At 41.4% G+C, this 19,507-nt stretch overlaps 1 protein-coding gene across 6 annotated transcripts in view; it reads left to right on the top strand.

Annotated features, from left to right (window-relative positions):
• The window catches only part of LOC125225047 (rho GTPase-activating protein conundrum), a 245,632-nt gene that overhangs the window by 199,160 nt on the left and 26,965 nt on the right, over positions 1 to 19,507 (top strand). The window lies entirely within an intron of this gene.

The following is a 19,507-nucleotide window of genomic DNA, read 5'->3' as shown; positions in this document are numbered from 1 at the left end:
TCGCAACTACATTGTAGTAGAGGTAGAGAAATATATAATTAATAACAATACCACTGCTATTTATTAATCTGCATGTCTTTACTAGACATAACCTCTGACATTACTCAAATGCTCCACCGATTTGGAATTCAACTTGACGTATTTAACAAAGCGTAAACCAGAATATCGAAGAACAATTTTTTTACACCTCTCTCCAACTTTCTCAAAAACACCTGCACTTGTTTTCACAATAAAAACATCGTCTGTCTTTTTCAATCACTCAGTGTTAAAAAGTGACGTTAGTTTCACCATTCCGTCATACATGATATGTCCATCAACCAGTTCAAAATCTTTTCAAAGTTACTTGACCGCACCCGTCGTACAAAAACTATAAGTAATTACCTACGGAGCGGTTGTCAAGGTCAAAAACATATTATAATTACCAAAGAGAATGTATTATAGAGATTTATTGTCAAAGCACATTTTGTTGTCACAAATAGATACTGCCGTCTCTGGGCACATGTTTTAATTTTTAGAGCTTCAGTTTTGCTAATTTCACCCGATATCCTTTACGTTATGGGTTAAGAGCGTTATAACATTTCGGCGTCGGGCGAAATTAGGTATTTTACCCGCCGCGCGAGCCCAATATGCCGACCCTTTCTAGCACGTCTTAGCACTCGCTCGCACTACAATAATGGACAAAACAATCTTGATCCTTTCTATGGAATTTTGATAACAACCACAATCTACTATCTCGATATAAACTTTTGGTTTCTAATAAACATTATTTTGTACGAAAATACGAGAATATAGCGCGAAATAATATCAATTATGTTAAAAATTAATTAAAAAAATTAAAGTAATAATTATAAAAGTAGATCCCATCCCAAATATTTGCTTTTGTTATATGATAAGTATTAGAGTAAAGTATAATTATATTAATATGATGATAAAATAAGACAAATACAATTCTAATTACTTCAAGGTGGTGCTCAGGGTCTGATGATGGAGCCAGATGGTGGTCACCAATACCAATGAACAATATGACTATACAACTTCGTGGTTTACATGTCATTCTAGCATTTTCACTTTCACATTTCAAGTGCATATACCACGAGTATAGGTTTTCGGGTGTGCTGATTTAAAAATTAATGACCGATTTGGAATCTGACATTGCTGACTGGCACTTTGACACAAAAGTCGTCATGGGTGTCGTAAAATAGGTTTTAGGGGTGCTGATTCCAAAATTAATGGCCAATGTGGAATCTGACATTGCTGACTGTCACTTTGACACAAAAGTCGTCATGGGTGTCGTCAAATAGGTTTGCGGGGGTGCTGATTCCAAAATTAATGAACAATGTGGAATCTGACATTGCTGACTGTCACTTTGACACAAAAGTCGTCATGGGTGTCGTAAAATAGGTTTTAGGTGGTGCTGATTCCAAAATTAATGACCAATGTGGAATCTGACATTGCTGACTGTCACTTTGACACAAAAGTCGTCATGGGTGTCGTCAAATAGGTTTGCGGGGGTGCTGATTCCAAAATTAATGAACAATGTGGAATCTGACATTGCTGACTGTCACTTTGACACAAAAGTCGTCATGGGTGTCGTAAAATTGGTTTTAGGGGGTGCTGATTCCAAAATTAATGACCAATGTGGAATCTAACATTGCTGACTGCCACTTTGACACAAAAGTCATCATGGGTGTCGTAAAATAGGTTTTAGGGGGTGCTGATTCCAAAATGAATGACCAATTTGGAATCTGACATTGCTGACTGTCACTTTGACACAAAAGTCGTCATGGGTGTCGTAAAATAGGTTTTAGGGGGTGCTGATTCCAAAATTAATGACCAATGTGGAATCTGACATTGCTGACTGTCACTTTGACACAAAAGTCGTCATGGGTGTCTTCAAAAAGGTTTCCGGGGATGCTGATTCCAAAATTAACGACTATTTTGGAATCTCACAGTGCTAATTGTAATTTTGACACAAAAGGAATCATGGGTGTTGTCAAATAGTTTTTAGGGGGCACTGATTCCAAAATTAATGAAATGATTTAAAAAGTAATGACCGATTTGGAACCTGACATTGCACAGTACCCCTGGAAAGGAAACCTATTTGACGACACCCATAACGACTTTTATGTCAAAGTGACAGTCAGCAATGTCAGATTCCAAATTGATCATTAATATTGAGATCAGTACCCATGAAAACCTATTTGAAGACAGCCATGATCACTTTTGTGTCAAAGTGACAGTCAACAGTGTCAGATTCCAAATGGAGGAAAGATGGCGCTGGCGTCAACATAAACACATCAGCTCTATGTTATTATTGATTTTAAAAATGTAAACCTGCAGTATTATCGCTAAATCTGAGCTTAGCTCAAAAAAGACTACATTAGAATCCTGTGACAATGTTATCTCGCAGTAAAAGTGTGTATTCGAATCAAAAACTGAATAAAATTCGGAGTGTTACGGCGGCAGAAAAACTGTGTGTTGTGAAAACAGATTTATATGTACTTGTGTGAAAATAGACTATAGAAGATATACTGTAATCAAGGAGTTTGGCGGAAGATCAGTTGGAAGCTGAGGTTGGAAGTTACAATTTTGTGATTGCAGTGTTTTGTGACATTTTATACATCTCAGGTTTTTTTTTTTTTGAGAGGGTGATCTTAAAATTGGTTCACATATTCACAACGGGCAAAGAGCAACTTAAGAAGAGCAGTCTTGCATTATGCCTGTAAATTTCGCCAGCCTCGTAGGAAGCGAGTTGGTGTAGCGGTTTGCAGTGCTTCTTTTTGAGGACAGAGCTCAACTGAATCCCGGGTTCGATCCTCAGCAACGGTGTAACTTTTTGTATTTATTTTCGTCGATCGTCAAGGACCACAGTACCGAGAAAGAAGTTTTGCGACCGGTGGCGCTGTTGATTGGAGTAGCACTACTAGTCAATGGGACTTGGGAGTAGTGTGTAGTGATCGATAGAGGGCGCTGCATTCCTATCATATCACGTCGCGCCCATTTCAATTATTGAATGAACTTTTTATTTATTTTTATTTATTTAAACTTTATTGCACAAATTTACAAAAAAAGAGTACAGAGTTTTAGATTAATTTGAGTTATAATTTGACTTGCGTTATAAGTAAATGTATTTTGGTGATTTTATTAATTATTTCTTACATTTTCGTCTTTGTAACTTGCAGTATTATATTACAATTTTTTTATACCTTGATTTTATTAATTTTAATTTAGGACATACAGGGTTTTTAATTATTCTACCTAAGTAAAAGGGTTAGTTGCGTTGTAAATAAATGTATTTTGGCAAAGTTATTAATTATTTCTAATATTTTCGTCAGTGTAACTTGCGACATGTATTTTTGGTGTGTTATTTATTAATGCCTATTGGATGTTTTTTGTTACCTTTTTTTTAAAATTTGTCTTTTCTTTTTAATGTTTAATTAATATTATACTCGTTACATGTTACCTGCTTATCTAACAGAAACGCACAATTTTTTTCTGTACACAAAATAATTTTGAATTTTTATTTTATTTTAATTTTGTAATTATTTGATAAATTTAGTTAGTAAGCTTGACAATCGCGTGTGTTTTCTAGTAGGACCTGTTTTTTTTTTTTTTCATTTGTTTTACTTTTTGTTTCCTCTTGTAAACGTTGTCAGTATGAGCAGCCCCACCAAATCGACGTGCCCATATTGTCCGGGTTCGCCGAAGCTGTACGTAGTGCCTCGTGGCCTTAATGTTCACATTACGAAGATGCACCAGGATGTGGCTCATCCCCCTAGTTTGGGAGCTAGTGTGAATTTAAACAGTGCTTTGCCGCTGTCCGTTCCAAGCATTACGGTCACTTCGCCTACTCCGGTGTGCAACTTGCAGATTTTACCATCCTTGAAATCGAACGTTCGTGTCCTAAAGCATGTACCGAAGGGGGCGCGGAGTGTTGCGGCTGGTAAGCTGTGTGACGTTATCGATGAGGCACTGCGTACAAATGAGGCCGATGACTGGTTGGCTCTCCTTTCATTTTCTTTTTCTGCATTGAGGGTGCCAGAGAGCAAGGCCAATCGATCTTTAACAAGCCTTGTGAAGGACAATGTTGAAAACATAGGCGTAGGTCTTCCTTCATTTGATGACAGTGTAGGGAATAATAAGTCAAGGTCGAAATATCGGGCGATAGAGGCCAAAGTTTATGATGGGGATTTGAAGGGGGCAGTTCGGCTGCTTTTATCAGAATCGTCACTGGCGCCGATGAATGACGAAACATTAAGCGCGCTGCGTGATAAACATCCACTTCCCTCTAAGCCGTGGTGCTTCCCTCCAGAGCCCAACCTAACGAGTCCTCATTTGTCAGTGACACCGGCGCAGGTGGCTGAAGCGTTGGGCTCCTTTCATAATGGTTCTGCCTCTGGGTTGGATGGTCTGAGTCCGCAACACCTAAAGGAGCTTACGTCTTCGTCGGCAGGTAATAACGGACCGCGCTTGCTGGAATCCTTATCTTGCCTGTGCAATTTCTTATTAAAAGGGATGCTCAATTTGCAGGTGAGGCCCTACCTTTACGGTGCTTCCTTGTGTGCCCTTTCTAAGAAGGATGGTGGTATAAGGCCGATAGCTGTGGGTAGTGTGATACGACGTCTTACGGCAAAGCTGGGTTGTAAGGCTGTGAGAGACGTTGTGTCGCAGTACTTACAGCCGCACCAAATCGGTTTTGGTACGGCAAGGGGTTGCGAAGCGGCAATACACGCTACTAGGTCTTTTGTGTTGGAGCGTGAGGGCACGGATAGTGTCGTTGTCAAGGTAGACTTGAAGAACGCCTTTAATTGCCTTGACAGGGACACTATGTTAAAGGAGGTCTTGGAATTGGCGCCGTCTCTCTACCCCTTCTTGTACCAATGCTATAGCACCTCCACTAATCTTTATTTGAAAGAGGAATTGATTATGTCACAGGTTGGGGCACAACAAGGTGATCCTTTGGGTCCTCTGATTTTCTGCCTGGCAATTCAGAAGACCATTGTCAAGCTTAAGTCTGTACTAAATGTGTGGTATCTTGACGATGGTACCATTGGGGGAAAGCCAAGCGAAGTCATGGAGGACCTAGGTGTGTTGATACCAGCATTGAAAGAGCTGGGTCTGGAAGTAAACCCGACCAAGTGTGAGCTCTATACGTGCGGGTCGGTGTCAGTGTCTGATTTAAACAGCTTGCACTGTCTGCTGCCCGGGGTTAAAACGGTAGATAGATTAGGGTTATCTTTGTTAGGAGCGCCCATTTTCCCGGAAGGAGTCGGCGCGGCTCTTCAAGTCAAGAAAAATGCTCTAGTTGCTGTTCGGGACCATTTGCTTAATTTATCATCGCACGTTGCCTTGACTCTATTGCGGAACTGCTTTGCCACGCCTCGGATGACGTATATTCTCCGAACGTCCCCGACGTGGCAATTTGTGGACGAAGCGAGGAATATCGACCGTGAGCTCAGGGCGACTTTGGAGGTGGTCTTGAATGTAGAGCTGAATGATACGCAGTGGGTCCAGGCGGCTCTTCCCATACGATATGGTGGCCTAGGAATACGCGCGGTTGAGGGATTAGGACTAGTCGCGTTTCTTGCGTCGGCGCACGGGGCGGCGGATCTTGCCACTCGCATTCTCCCCTTAAATGGTGGCACTTCCGCGGTCCCGTTGGTTGCTGATGCATTAGCCAAATGGTCGGAAACTATCCCAGGCGATAAGCGTCCGGATAACCCAGCGATTCAAAAGCAGTGGGATGACTTGTGGAGCAAGCACGTCTACGATTCCTTATTGGGTGATGCATCGGATTCGGACCTGGCACGTCTTAAAGCTCTGGAGCGTCCGGAATCTGGGGCTTGGCTACACGCCCTGCCTTCGCCTCAGCTTGGAACGCTCTTAGACAATGACTCTTTGAGAATCTCGACGGCTCTCAGGTTGGGGGCGAGGGTGTGCGAGGTTCATCGGTGCCGTTGTGGAATATTGGTGGGGGAAGATGGGCACCACGGCCTTAGCTGTCAGAGGTGTGCTGGCCGATTCCCGAGGCATCACTCTATTAATGAGATCGTGCGCCGAGCCTTAGTGTCGGCTAATGTGCCGTGCGTCTTGGAACCGCCAGGGTTGAGTCGCACCGATGGTAAAAGGCCGGACGGGCTGACCTTGGTCCCGTGGCGTAGAGGGCGCTGCCTTATTTGGGATGCAACTTGTGTCAGCACTTACGCTGCATCCCATTTGAGGCAGACTATAGGTTGTGCTGGCTCGGCAGCGGAGTCCGCGGCAAAGGCTAAGCACGCAAAGTACTCCGCGTTGGAATCGGCTTACGACTTTGTGCCGGTGGCGATTGAGACGGCGGGGCCTTGGGGCTCGGAGGCTCGCTCCTTTTTCAAAGAGTTAGGGCGTCGGTTGCGGGAGAGGGGCTGCGATCCTCGTTCTGGGTCGTATCTGGTCCAACAGGTCTCCATTGCCGTCCAGCGGGGTAATGCAGCGGGAATAATGGGGACTTTTGAGCCAGGTACGGTCCAGGGAGGAATATTTTAGTTATAATAACGTTTATGACCTACTTGATTTGTATTGATGACCCTTTTGACATAAATTACATAATATAACATACTTTGACGAAGCCTGCGCTGTGGATGCATTTTGTAAAGTGATGTGTAACATGTTTTTTATTTTTAATGATAATAAATGATTTTGACGACTTTTGTGTCAAAGTGACAGTCAGCAATGTCAGATTCCACATTGGTCATTAATTTTGGAATCAGCACCCCTAAAACCTATTTTACGACACCCATGACGACTTTTGTGTCAAAGTGACAGTCAGCAATGTCAGATTCCAAATTGGTCACTAATTTTGGAATCAGCACCCCCTAAAACCTATTTTACGACACCCATGACGACTTTTGTGTCAAAGTGACAGTCAGCAATGTCAGATTGAACATTGGTCATTAATTTTGGAATCAGCACCCCCTAAAACCTATTTTACGACACCCATGACGACTTTTGTGTCAGAGTGACAGTCAGCAATATCAGATTGAACATTGGTCATTAATTTTGGAATCAGCACCCCCTAAAACCTATTTTACGACACCCATGACGACTTTTGTGTCAAAGTGACAGTCAGCAATGTCAGATTCCACATTGGTCATTAATTTTGGAATCAGCACCCCCTAAAACCTATTTTACGACACCCATGACGACTTTTGTGTCAAAGTGACAGTCAGCAATGTCAGATTCCAAATTGGTCACTAATTTTGGAATCAGCACCCCCTAAAACCTATTTTACGACACCCATGACGACTTTTGTGTCAAAGTGACAGTCAGCAATGTCAGATTGAACATTGGTCATTAATTTTGGAATCAGCACCCCCTAAAACCTATTTTACGACACCCATGACGACTTTTGTGTCAGAGTGACAGTCAGCAATATCAGATTGAACATTGGTCATTAATTTTGGAATCAGCACCCCTAAAACCTATTTTACGACACCCATGACGACTTTTGTGTCAAAGTGACAGTCAGCAATGTCAGATTCCACATTGGTCATTAATTTTGGAATCAGCACCCCCTAAAACCTATTTTACGACACCCATGACGACTTTTGTGTCAAAGTGACAGTCAGCAATGTCAGATTCCAAATTGGTCATTCATTTTGGAATCAGCACCCCTAAAACCTATTTTACGACACCCATGACGACTTTTGTGTCAGAGTGACAGTCAGCAATGTCAGATTGAACATTAGTCATTAATTTTGGAATCAGCACCTCCTAAAACCTATTTTACGACACCCATGACGACTTTTGTGTCAAAGTGACAGTCAGCAATCTGAGGTACTACATATTCGTAATCTGAAAGTAATCAAGTCAATAATTTCAGTTATTTTGAATCGACTATGATTCCGAATTATTGGTAATAGTAATGATTGTATAGATGATTAGTGATTCCTTTACATGTAATGGTAATTTACCGTTTCACTTGATTACATTACAAGTAATCTGACACCCAGTAGTGTCAGATTACAAAGTAAAATCAAGTAATCGTGTAATCCGGAATCGATTACGATTTCCCCATCTCTGGGTTTAGTTATATGGTTCATTGGTACTGGTGACCACCATCTGGCTCCATCATCAGACCCTGAGTACCACCTCTTGTCAAAGGTCTTGTTGAGACGAACCCAACGAGCCTAAACACGAAGTCGTTTACTTACATGGTTCACTGGTACTGGTGACCACCTTCTGGCTCCATCATCAGATCCCGAGTACCATCTTGATGTGTCTTATCATCTTGACCGTATTGTAATTTTCACATTTTTATCATCACAACGTTGTAATTAACATTTAAACATAACAAAGTATTACAAAAGCAAAAAAATATTTACGGATCTAGGATCAAATTCGTTGGTCGCTGTTTACACACACACAATGCGAGGATAGCCCGTGTAGAAACAAGGCGTCCGACCCACACAACAATAAATATTCTCGACGTTTGCGATGAAAACTCGGAGACCAAAGCGACATACGTCTTACCTCCTCGAGCTCCGGCGCGGCACTGAAATCGCAGGCGTCCGTCGCCGGTAAAATAGCGACAGGAAGGCTAGTTTTCAAAAAAATGGCAAAAAATCATGATAAAATATTATAACGACAAATGGATAACAGCAGTTTAAGCACATTGTGCAGATTATTTATATACTAAAATAACTTCGATAACATGTAGATTTTCGGAGAAATGATCACTTGTTTCGATGTATTTTCAAGACAAAATTGAGTTCGTTTTACTTTCAATTTCTCAATTTCAAAGGATTAAATGATAAATATTGTTTAATGGGCCTTAAGTACAAGATATTTGGAACTTAAATTTACCTCATTTATGAGAGTGATCTTATCAAATTGTACATAATAAGAGCTCCGAATTCTGTGCTTCACGCGGTTTTTCCTAAACGAGCATCAGAAAAACAATCATTACTAATTGAAAAAGCTTTTTTTTTCATATGTTTTTTATTTAACCGACAGTTAATAAGATGTTCTAACTGAAACAAGTACTTTCACTGTCTTTTAGTATGAGTAAAGTGTACAATTTTGTCGATAAATATTGTGCATTTTACAATATATCGCCTTTTTTTGTCATAGCGCTCTTAAAATGTTCATTTTTACTAATTATTTTTTCTACCAAGACGGTTTTTTCAATCAATGAGTGATGATTCCGCCTACATCAACGTTTAGAAGACAGGCCGGTGAGCCCTACATTTCAAATTTGCCGCCTTTTTAGTGCCAATTGGTTGACCGTCTGTAGTTCCAGTGTCGCCATCTAACCGCTTATCAACCAAAAGTGTGGCGACTGTGGCGCCATCTACGTCTAAGTCTATACATTTTTCTTTGTATTTCTGAGGTACGTTTCTTAAACTTAATTCATCTTATACGTAAAGTATACCTATGTGAGTGTCCCACTTTGTCATTTATCATTAAGGCGAGATTTACTTGTATCTTTATATGAATAGCAATCGACAAAGTGGGACGTTTTCCCGTGCACACTCACATACATGTATATCATTGTAATTACTCAGGAATGCCCTCCAAGTCAAATCGGAGCAGACCGAGCGGTGGTCGAAGCCGGTTCCCAACTTTCTTTCACAAAAACTGACAGGCCTCTCATGCCTGTCATTCAGCCATCTTGAAAATTGAACTCGATATTCGAACTTTTTTTTTATTTGGAGGCAACGTGCTTGATTACTCAGCCAGTGATGGATTCAAATAGTTTAATCGTGTAGGTACATATAATCACGCCTGTATCCTATACCTACAGTTGTAGGCAGAGCACATGAACTACTAAGTTTCAGTGCCACTCTTGGCAAAAAGGGGTAAAAAGAAATCAAAATTGTTACATTGCAGTGACAGGTTGCCAGCCGCTCGCCTACGCCACAATTTAACCCATATCCCATAGTCGACTTCTACGACACCCACGGGAAGAAAGGGGTGGTGAAATTCTTAACCCGTCACCACACGGGATCGTAATCGTGTAGGTACCTAGTCGAAATTACAATTTTTAAAATTGGCCAAAGCCTTTGTAAATCTGTAATCAAAACTGCTTAGTGTGTACTTGTGTAGGTGAGTAGGTATTTTAGGGCTTCCCCAGACGTATCGATGCGTTAGTACGAAGACGCTTACGCGTCGTCCTCGCTGAACGCATGCGTATTGCGTAGGTACACATGTTGCTACTAACGAGCGATTTTTGGTCGGCGGAAACCGATTCCTCGTCGATAGGTTTGGGAAGATCCTTAATATTTGATTTACTGCCGTTAGTTCAACAAAACCATAATTTTATATTTTGCCAAAATAAATAAGATGTTTCATTTTCCACTCGTCTTTGATATTGTTAGTTTTGGCTGGGACTGAAAATAAATAACTGTAAAGTCTATATTTAAAGTTATACGGCTCTTTCCTATCCAAAATAACCAATAATAGATTTCAACCGACGAAGTTACTTTAACGTTCTTAAAATTAACTGTTAATGTTGTCAGCCCTGATCTATAGCACAATTCAAACTAAAAGAGAACGATTAATTTGAATTTCGTTACTCGATTTTAGTAATGCATTCAATACTGTTGACTTCGACATTCTAGTAGGTATACTGCAGACGCTTAACATATCTCCTGAGGCACTCGACTGGTTTCGAAGCTACTTAAATGGTCGTCGGCAATGTATCAAAGTAAATGATTTTCACTCATCCTGGTGCGACACGCTGGCTGGCGTACCGCAGGGCGGCGTGTTGTCCCCTTTACTTTTCTCTATATTTATAAACTCCATTACCAATAACCTTTCTTCTCATTATCATCTTGTGGTATTTAGGCTAGGAACGATATTGAAACACGGAGCTCACGTTTAACAGTTTAATCTATAATTACAGACTGACTGAAGGTAGGTGTCGAAAATCCCAACTACCGACACGATATACCATAATCCCTCCACCAATAGATACGAAAATAACAACAATCCAAAAATAGTAACATGCTAAGTCTTATAAATAGCGTTCTTATTTCTAGTAGATCGCACGAGCCGTCCACCGTCAGGTTCAGGTGGAGCGGGTACGGGTTCGGACGGAGCGGCCCCCGCGGGCGCGACGCATGGCTCATCAACCCCTTCTGCTCGGGGTACCTGGCCCTCACGGTGGCCATCGATAGCCTCGTCACTGTCAGCTTGAGCACTTTCTTCCATTTCTGCAGGGTTCTGTGAGGATGCAGGTGGGCCATCATCAGGGAGCGAACAGAAAGAATCGTTTTCGTTGAGTTCCTCGACCACGGAGTCATCATTAATCAAGTCATCTCCCTCTCCGTACAGGCTCAAATCATCCACGTCAACCGCAAGCTGTGTGCCTCTGTATGTCAACAGCTGATCGATGTGTTTTTTTAAAGTTACATTAAAGTCCGGTATAAACACTTCAAACATTCTAGAGCCCAGTTTCTTAGTAATAGTCCCTTTTCGCCACTCATGCTTATTTCCATTGGAAAATATGTGTTTCACTAATACGATATCATTTATATTAAATTTACAGTTGCGTGCTCCACCATAATGTTTACTGTGTAAGATCTGTTTCGCGCACACATTAGTTAGCGGGTTCAGCGGCGCGGATGAGGACGACACCGTGGCATCGAAGCCATCGCTGGCTGCGGGCGGCGACGTGCGCAGCAGGTCGAGCCGGCAGCGCAGCATGCGACCCAGCATCAATTGGGCGGGTGCGAAACCGGTCGTGCAATGCACTGAGTTCCTATAGTCGAACAAAAATTTATTAAGCCTTCGTGTTATTTCTTGCTGACTATTACATTGTTGCATTATTATTTTCACGGCCCGTTTTACTGTTTTAACCGTGTTTTCAGCCTGTCCATTTGATGCTGGATGATATGGCGCGATGGTGATATGTTGTATACCGTTTATCTTACAGTATTCTTCAAATTGACTTGAACAAAAATTTGTCGCGTTATCAGTAACTAAGGTTCGCACTAAACCGTACCTACTAAAAACTTCACCTAATTTATCTATAATTGAAGTAGTATTTGTAACTGTCAAATAAAAGCACTCTACCCATTTTGAGTGAGCGTCAACCGCAACCAAGAAATTTTTCGCTTGCCATGAGAACAAATCCAAATGCACCCGCTCCCAAGGACGAGCTGGGTAAGGCCATGGCGCTAGCGGAGCGCGGGGTGGGTCACTGCGTAATGCAATACAAATGCTACATGTACCTATTTTGTCCTCAATATCTCTATCTATATGTGGCCACCACATTCGCGCTCGGGCTTCCGCTTTAGTCTTAACCATCCCAAAGTGGGAACTATGCAATTCTGATAGTAATTGCTCTCTGTGTACCGAAGGAATTACAACCTTATGGCCCCTTAAAATGCAACCGTTTTCCAATGATAACTCTAAACGACAAGCGAAATATGGCTTTAAATCAACATATGGCATTTTAGCCGGCCAGCCGTTAATTATATAATCTTTTACCTTATTTAAAACTGCATCATTTGCGGTTTCTTTTTGAATGTCAACAACACTAAGCGGCCTTAAAATCGAATCCGATATAAAATTTATATACATTGCTTTGTCATGTTGAGGTTCTAGATAATCTAGATTATCCTGTGGGACAGATACAGAACGGGACAAGAAATCGGCTACATTATGTTCCCCTTTAACATACTCTATATTAAAGTTATATGCAGATAAAAACAATGCATATCGTTGCAGACGGTTTGCCGCCAGCTCAGGAACGCCTTTTTTGCTTCCAAAAATGGACAAAAGCGGTTTGTGATCCGTGCGCAAGGTAAATGGAATCGAACGGCCATATAAATAATGGTGAAACTTCTTAACAGAAAAAACGAGAGCGGCGGCCTCTTTTTGAACTTGAGCATAATTACGTTCCGCGTTAGTAAGCGATCGCGAAGCGTACGCCACCACCCGCTCGGTGCCGTCGCGCTGCCGCTGCGCGAGCACGCCGGCCAGGCCGCGCGGCCCCGCGTCCGCGGTCACCACGGTCGGCAGCTCGGGGTCATAGTGTGCCAGTACACGCTCTGATGCTAATTCACACTTGATTTTGTCAAAAGCTGCCTGCTGCTCTTGGCCCCAATTCCACTTTTCGCCTTTTTTAAGTAGTAAATGTAGGGGGTCCAGTATACTGGACGTGTTTGGAACAAAACATCTATAGAACCCGATCATGCCCAAAAAGACTTAAGTTCGCTTACATTCTTAGGACACTTGCAATTAAAAATGGCTTCCACTTTTTTTTTGATTTATGCAACCCATTTTTATCAATACGGAACCCTAAATATTCGACGGAATCTTTAAAAAGTTCACATTTATCCTGCTTTAGCCGTAATCCTGCTTCCTGTAATCTACCTAAAACTAGTTCTAAACGTTGTAAATGCGTCTCTCGGTTAGGGCCCGTGATTAAAATGTCATCAAGAAAAATGCACGTTCCTTCTATTCCCGATAACAACTGTTCCATAGTCCGCTGAAATATAAACGGAGCGTTGGACAAACCAAACACTAGCCTATTATAGCAATATAATCCTTTATGAGTGTTAATACACGTTAAATGTTTTGACTCGTCCAGGACCAACTGAGAGTACGCGCGCGATAAGTCCAGTTTAGAGAACTCCTCTCCCCCGTGCAGCCTCGCAAATAAATCCTCTATTCTCGGCAGAGGATAATTATCTAGGTACAAAACTTTATTAAGTGTGACCGAAAAGTCGCCACAAATGCGTATGTTGCCATCGGGCCGTAACACGGGGACGATAGGAGTAGCTATGTCGGAATGATCAATTTTTTCCAATATACCTAACTCCACTAATCGCTGCAACTCCGCTTCTACTTTTGGTTTGAGAGCCAACGGCACCGGGCGAGGTTTAAAAAATTTTAATGTACTGTCGGGTTTTATTTTTAAGGATATTTTATATTTATTAAATTCTCCTAATTCGTCTGAAAATAATTTGGCATATTTGTTTTTAAATTTTTCTCCCAATTCTAAACTTTGTAAACTATTGCAATAAGTGCTACGTAATTCCAAATCAAACGCACATATGAAATTCCGGCCTAATAACACAGGTTTCTTAGATTTAGTTACCATGACAAACAATTTAATTATATATGTCTTAAGCAGACCGTCCATTACTATACGTCACGTGAGACGCCGATATTTGCCTGTTTTCTGGATCTGTCAAAAGCGTTTGACACGGTGTCGTACGACCTACTATGGCGGAAACTACTTAAGGACACGACGGTCCCCCGTGTTATCATCTCATTGCTTCGGCATTGGTATGGGAACCAAAAAAATTGTGTCAAGTGGGCGGGCGCCTTGTCCGAGGAATACGTGATGCAGTGCGGGGTCAGACAGGGTGGTTTGAGCTCTCCGTTATTGTTTAATGTTTATATGAACGGCCTCATCGAGGAGCTCAGCAGCGCTTATGTCGGCTGTCACGTAGAAAACATATGTGTTAATAATTTAAGCTATGCTGATGACATGGTGTTGCTGAGCCCCTCGATGGGTGGTCTAATGAAATTGTTGAGCATTTGCGAAACGTATGCTGGGGCCCATGGGCTCAGGTACAATGCCTCGAAGAGCGAGCTCCTGCAATTTAAAGCAGGTAACAAAAGCTACATTATGCAGGAGGTTAAGCTGTGTGGAACTCCATTAAAGAGAGTGGATAAATTTAAGTACCTGGGCCACTGGGTCACAGACACACTGTCTGACGTCGAGGACATCGAGAGGGAACGCAGGGCCCTTTGTGTCCGCTGTAACATGTTGGCCCGTAGGTTTGCACGTGCTAGTAAAGAAGTGAAGCTCGTGCTGTTTAAAGCTTTTTGTCAAACTTTCTACACGTGCGGTCTGTGGGCTAACTTTACGCAGCGGGCATATAGCGCTCTAAGAGTCCAATACAACAATGCATTTAGGATGCTGTTTAGGCTGCCGCGGTATTGTAGCGCCTCAGCAATGTTTGCAGAGGCTAGAACAGACTGTTTTTACGCAATCATGAGGAAGCGTATCGCGTCACTTCTCACACGCAGTCGAGGCAGCACAAACGGCATCCTAAGTACATTGGCGCAGCGGTGTGACTCGCCCCTAGTCAAGCGGTATGTGCAGCTACACTCACCTGTAGCTGTGCTGCCGCGAAACTTGTAAATATATTAGGTTTTTGTTTGTTTCCGTCCTTGTATCTGTTTTGTTTAATGATTGTATCTTTTCTTGTTACTAACAATAGATGTATAGGTTGTTGTATTTACTAACCCTATGGACTTGATGGTTCGAAATAAAGTTATTTATTATTATTATTATTATTATTAATTTGCTTAGTGCGGCCTTCGTAAATCACTGGTAAATTTAGGCATCCTTTTGGAATAAGCTTACTTTCATTATAGCAATTAAAAACATCTAAACACGGCTGCAACTCGTACGCAGCGAAAACATTCTTGTACACCGAGTACGGAAGAATTGAAATGGCACTACCGGTATCTATCTCACATAGAATGTTTTCGCCCGCTATGGACACCGTTTCAAACATAGGTTTCTCATTAGTGCATTTTATATTAAAAAGATTGACACTACCTGTGATGGTGTCGTCGTCATCCGCGGTCAGGAAATGGTTGCTCCTGTATTTCGCCTTACCCGTATACATACGCTTCAAATGGCCTTTGACTTTACACTTAGTGCACGTGAAATTTATAAACCGACACTGATCTTTCGAATGACTTTTATAACCACACACTTCACACCGAGCGTCCAACACCACCGCAGATCTCGACGACGCGCCGCCGCCGCTGGCGCCTGGCCGCACGGCGTACACGGGCGCCGGCGCCGCCGCGGCGGGCGCGGCCGCGGGTCCGGCGGCGCGCAGCGCTTGCCGCGCACAATGAACACTTTGCGCCAGTTCCAGCGCCTTGTTGAACGTCAAAGTATCCATGTCTTGAGCGAATAACTTCTCTTTTTCCTTTATATCCTCCAATCCGAGAACGAAACGATCCCGAAGCATAGTGTCGAGTTCCGTTTTAAATCCACAGTGTTCTGCCAAATTACGCACTCGCGTTGCCCATTCGGCTAATTCTTCCCCGGCGCGTTGCTCCGCTTTATAAAACTTATAACGCTCTGCAAATGAACTTTTTTTTGATTCGAAATGGGCGTCAAACTGTTTTATAAGCGCCTTATACTCAACATTATCGAGCACCGTCGGGAACAACAAACTTCTCGCAACGCGGTAGGTGTCTTCCGCCAACGCCGTCAACAAGATAGCCTTTCGTTTGGTCCCCGATTTATCTGATTCCTCAGTTATATCATTTGCCGTGCAAAATTGGCCCAAACGACTCTTAAAAATCGCCCATTCTTGTGTGCGATGATCGAAAGTGAGACTGCCACCAAACATGTTCCCGTGACTCGCCATTATTGCTTCTTATCGTATTTCCTTTTTTTACCTATGTCCACGAAACACTAAACACACGCGTGAATTACTAAATCGTCGCCAAATTGTGGTATTTAGGCTAGGAACGATATTGAAACACGGAGCTCACGTTTAACAGTTTAATCTATAATTACAGACTGACTGAAGGTAGGTGTCGAAAATCCCAACTACCGACACGATATACCATACATCTGTATGCCGACGACCTTCAAATTTACTCACAAGGTAAAGCTGAGGATCTTCCATCAGTCATTAGCTGCATAAACAACGACTTGGCGATAATCTTAAACTGGAGTCTAAGTTTTGGCCTTAAAGTGAACCCATCAAAAACCCAAAGTATCGTCTTTGGAAGTCCCAAACTATTATCGAGAATCGACCTTAATGCTCTGCCTCCAATCTACTTTGATGGCGTTATAATAACCTACTCCCCGTTGGTGAAAAATCTGGGACTTCTAATGGACAGTACTCTATCTTGGGCACCTCAAGTTGGCGAAGTAAGCAGAAGGATGATTGTTTCAGCATGTTCCCTCAGGAGACTGCGAAATTTTCTACCTATCCCGACCAAAATTGCGCTTGCCCAAACTCTCCTTCTCCCAATCTTAGACTATGCTGACGTTTCATATCTTGACCTAACGGAGGACCAACTAAATAAACTTGAGCGCATCCAAAATATTTGCATTCGGTTCATATTTGGGTTACGCAAGTATGACCATGTTTCTCACTTTCGCTCACAGCTCAAGTGGCTCCCTATTCGCTATCGTCGTAACCTTCATATCTTGTCCCTCTTGTATTGCATTTTATTTCTTCCTACAACTCCCCAGTATCTCAAGGCGCGTTTTAGTTACCTTAATTCTGTAAGGTTGTCCCGCAGTCTACTTTTGTCTGTCCCATCTTCTTCTTCAAAATTTTACAACTCCTCTTTTACTTTCAAAGCTGTTCGACTCTGGAACTCTCTACCTCCGGGCATTAGACGGGCTCAATCTATTTCTGTTTTTAAAAAAATGCTTAAAGAACATTATTTATCTCTCCCTTAGTGATCGTATTGCTATTTTTACTCTGTGGTTGGTATGATTGCTGTATATTGTTGGTTTGTTACTATATATCTGTCTTGCTGTATATTACTATTTAAGTATGTTTATGTATATTACTATTTAAGTATGTTTATGTAAGTCTATTTATATTCTCTTATATGTGTATGTTTATTCAATTTGTGTGTTGGAAATTAGAATAAGTATGATTTTTCATTTCGAAGCACCTACTCTTTCTGATTATGTTTTTTATTTCCGCTACCCAAAGGTTGTCTGGTAGAGATCGCTCTTTAGCGATAAGACCGCCTGTTGTCTGCCTCTATTTATAATCATTTGTTTTGTCTCCGCTGTATCTTTTTTCTGTATCTCTTGCTGAGGTGTGCCAATAAAGAGTATTCTATCTTCTATCTATCTATCTATCAAATTTCGAACTGTCAACTGTGAATTCTAACGGAATTTAACGGCCGATTTTTTAAAACAGATTTAAATGACGCGTTCGTGTGTTTAAATATGTCAAACAACATCAATTTAGAGTTCACAGTTAAAATAAGTTTGGTTAAAAGTCACATAAGAATATCTATTAACGAATTACCATTTTTTTATAAATAAATAATTTTATAACCGCTCTCGTCTGTAACGGGCATAGGTTAACTTGTTTAAGTATAAGAATTTGATAAATTTCTTTGTGAACCAACGTAACATTGCATAATGATTAGGGAAATTGGCTGTAGGCATTTCAATGTTTAATGGGATCAATTTATTTGAACAGGTGTATAATTAAAGTGATAATATGAATAATTATTATTATTTTTCTAATTGCATAATCTGCATTTAAAACTTGGATCATCGCCTATTATTAGTGTTTGAATTTTTGATTCCATAGAAATATTAGTAAAGAATTTATTAAGGATATTATATCGGATGTAGGAAGGATTTCAAAGGAAAAAATCAAAGATGGCGGCGTAAATATATGGGATATCGGTCCGACATCCCATATCGGGTCGGATAATGTGAAAACGCACTTAGACAGCCACAGATGCATGGTATTGCATAATAAGGTACAATTTAGCTATAATCTACACACATTCAGATTTAATATAGTCTTCGGTTAGCGCGATAGTTACTCAGATACTCACCCGTTGACCACGAGAGCTGTAAAGAGTTCGAAACGTCGGGATGTATTATACTGCCTGCTAAGCCGCGGTCCCGGGTTCGAATCCCGGTAATGTGATGAGCACAGATATTTGTTCCTGAGTCATTGATGTTTTCTATGTATATAAGTATTTGTATATTATTTATATCGGTGTCTGAGTACCCGCAACACAAGCCTTCTTGAGCTTACCGTGGGACTCAGTCAATCTGTGTAAGAAGTCCTATAATATTTTTATTTATTTTATTTATAATCCGTTTTCATAGTTTTATTACATTCACATTTTTTGAGATTATTAATGTATTATTAGCTCAACAATTTTGTATCTGTGAACGAACTCTCAAGTGCAAACGAGTTGACTCACACAAGTCACACATTAAAGCCATAAACAATGGCTGCCGTTTCCTGGGTTACAGAATCCAGAGGAAGCTGTCATTATCCATTACGCCGCGGAACTCCGAAACACTGCAATTTGTGCATTACCTACCCGGCGGCCGAGCGGAACCGGGTGTATAAATAGTATTTGTAAACATTATTACAGGTATTACGGATTGTTAGGTGTTGGATAAAGTAGGGTGATTTTAATACTGTACTTAATAATAATAATAATAATAAGCCTTTATTTCCTTAACTTACAGAAAATTGCATTTTTTACATGTAGTTATTTTAGATATATAAGTTTTTATTTAAGCTAAGGTCCCATTCTGGGTATAGGCCTCCTCCAATAATTGCCAGGCTTTTCGGTCTCCTGCTATTGTTTTCCAATCACGTCCTGCTGTTCTTTCTATATCGTCAGCCCACCGTTCTTTTGGGCGACCTCTGTCCCTGTAGTTGATTGGGCCCGACCATGTAGAAACTTTTTTATCCACTTTTCTCTTGGTGCTCGTGCCACATGTCCGGCCCACATCCACTTCAGG

This window comes from Leguminivora glycinivorella, chromosome 4, assembly GCF_023078275.1.
Source record: "Leguminivora glycinivorella isolate SPB_JAAS2020 chromosome 4, LegGlyc_1.1, whole genome shotgun sequence".
In the NCBI taxonomy this organism is placed as follows: domain Eukaryota; kingdom Metazoa; phylum Arthropoda; class Insecta; order Lepidoptera; family Tortricidae; genus Leguminivora; species Leguminivora glycinivorella.
Note: the sequence above shows the minus strand (reverse complement) of the source record. Positions and strands in the feature narration are given on the sequence as shown.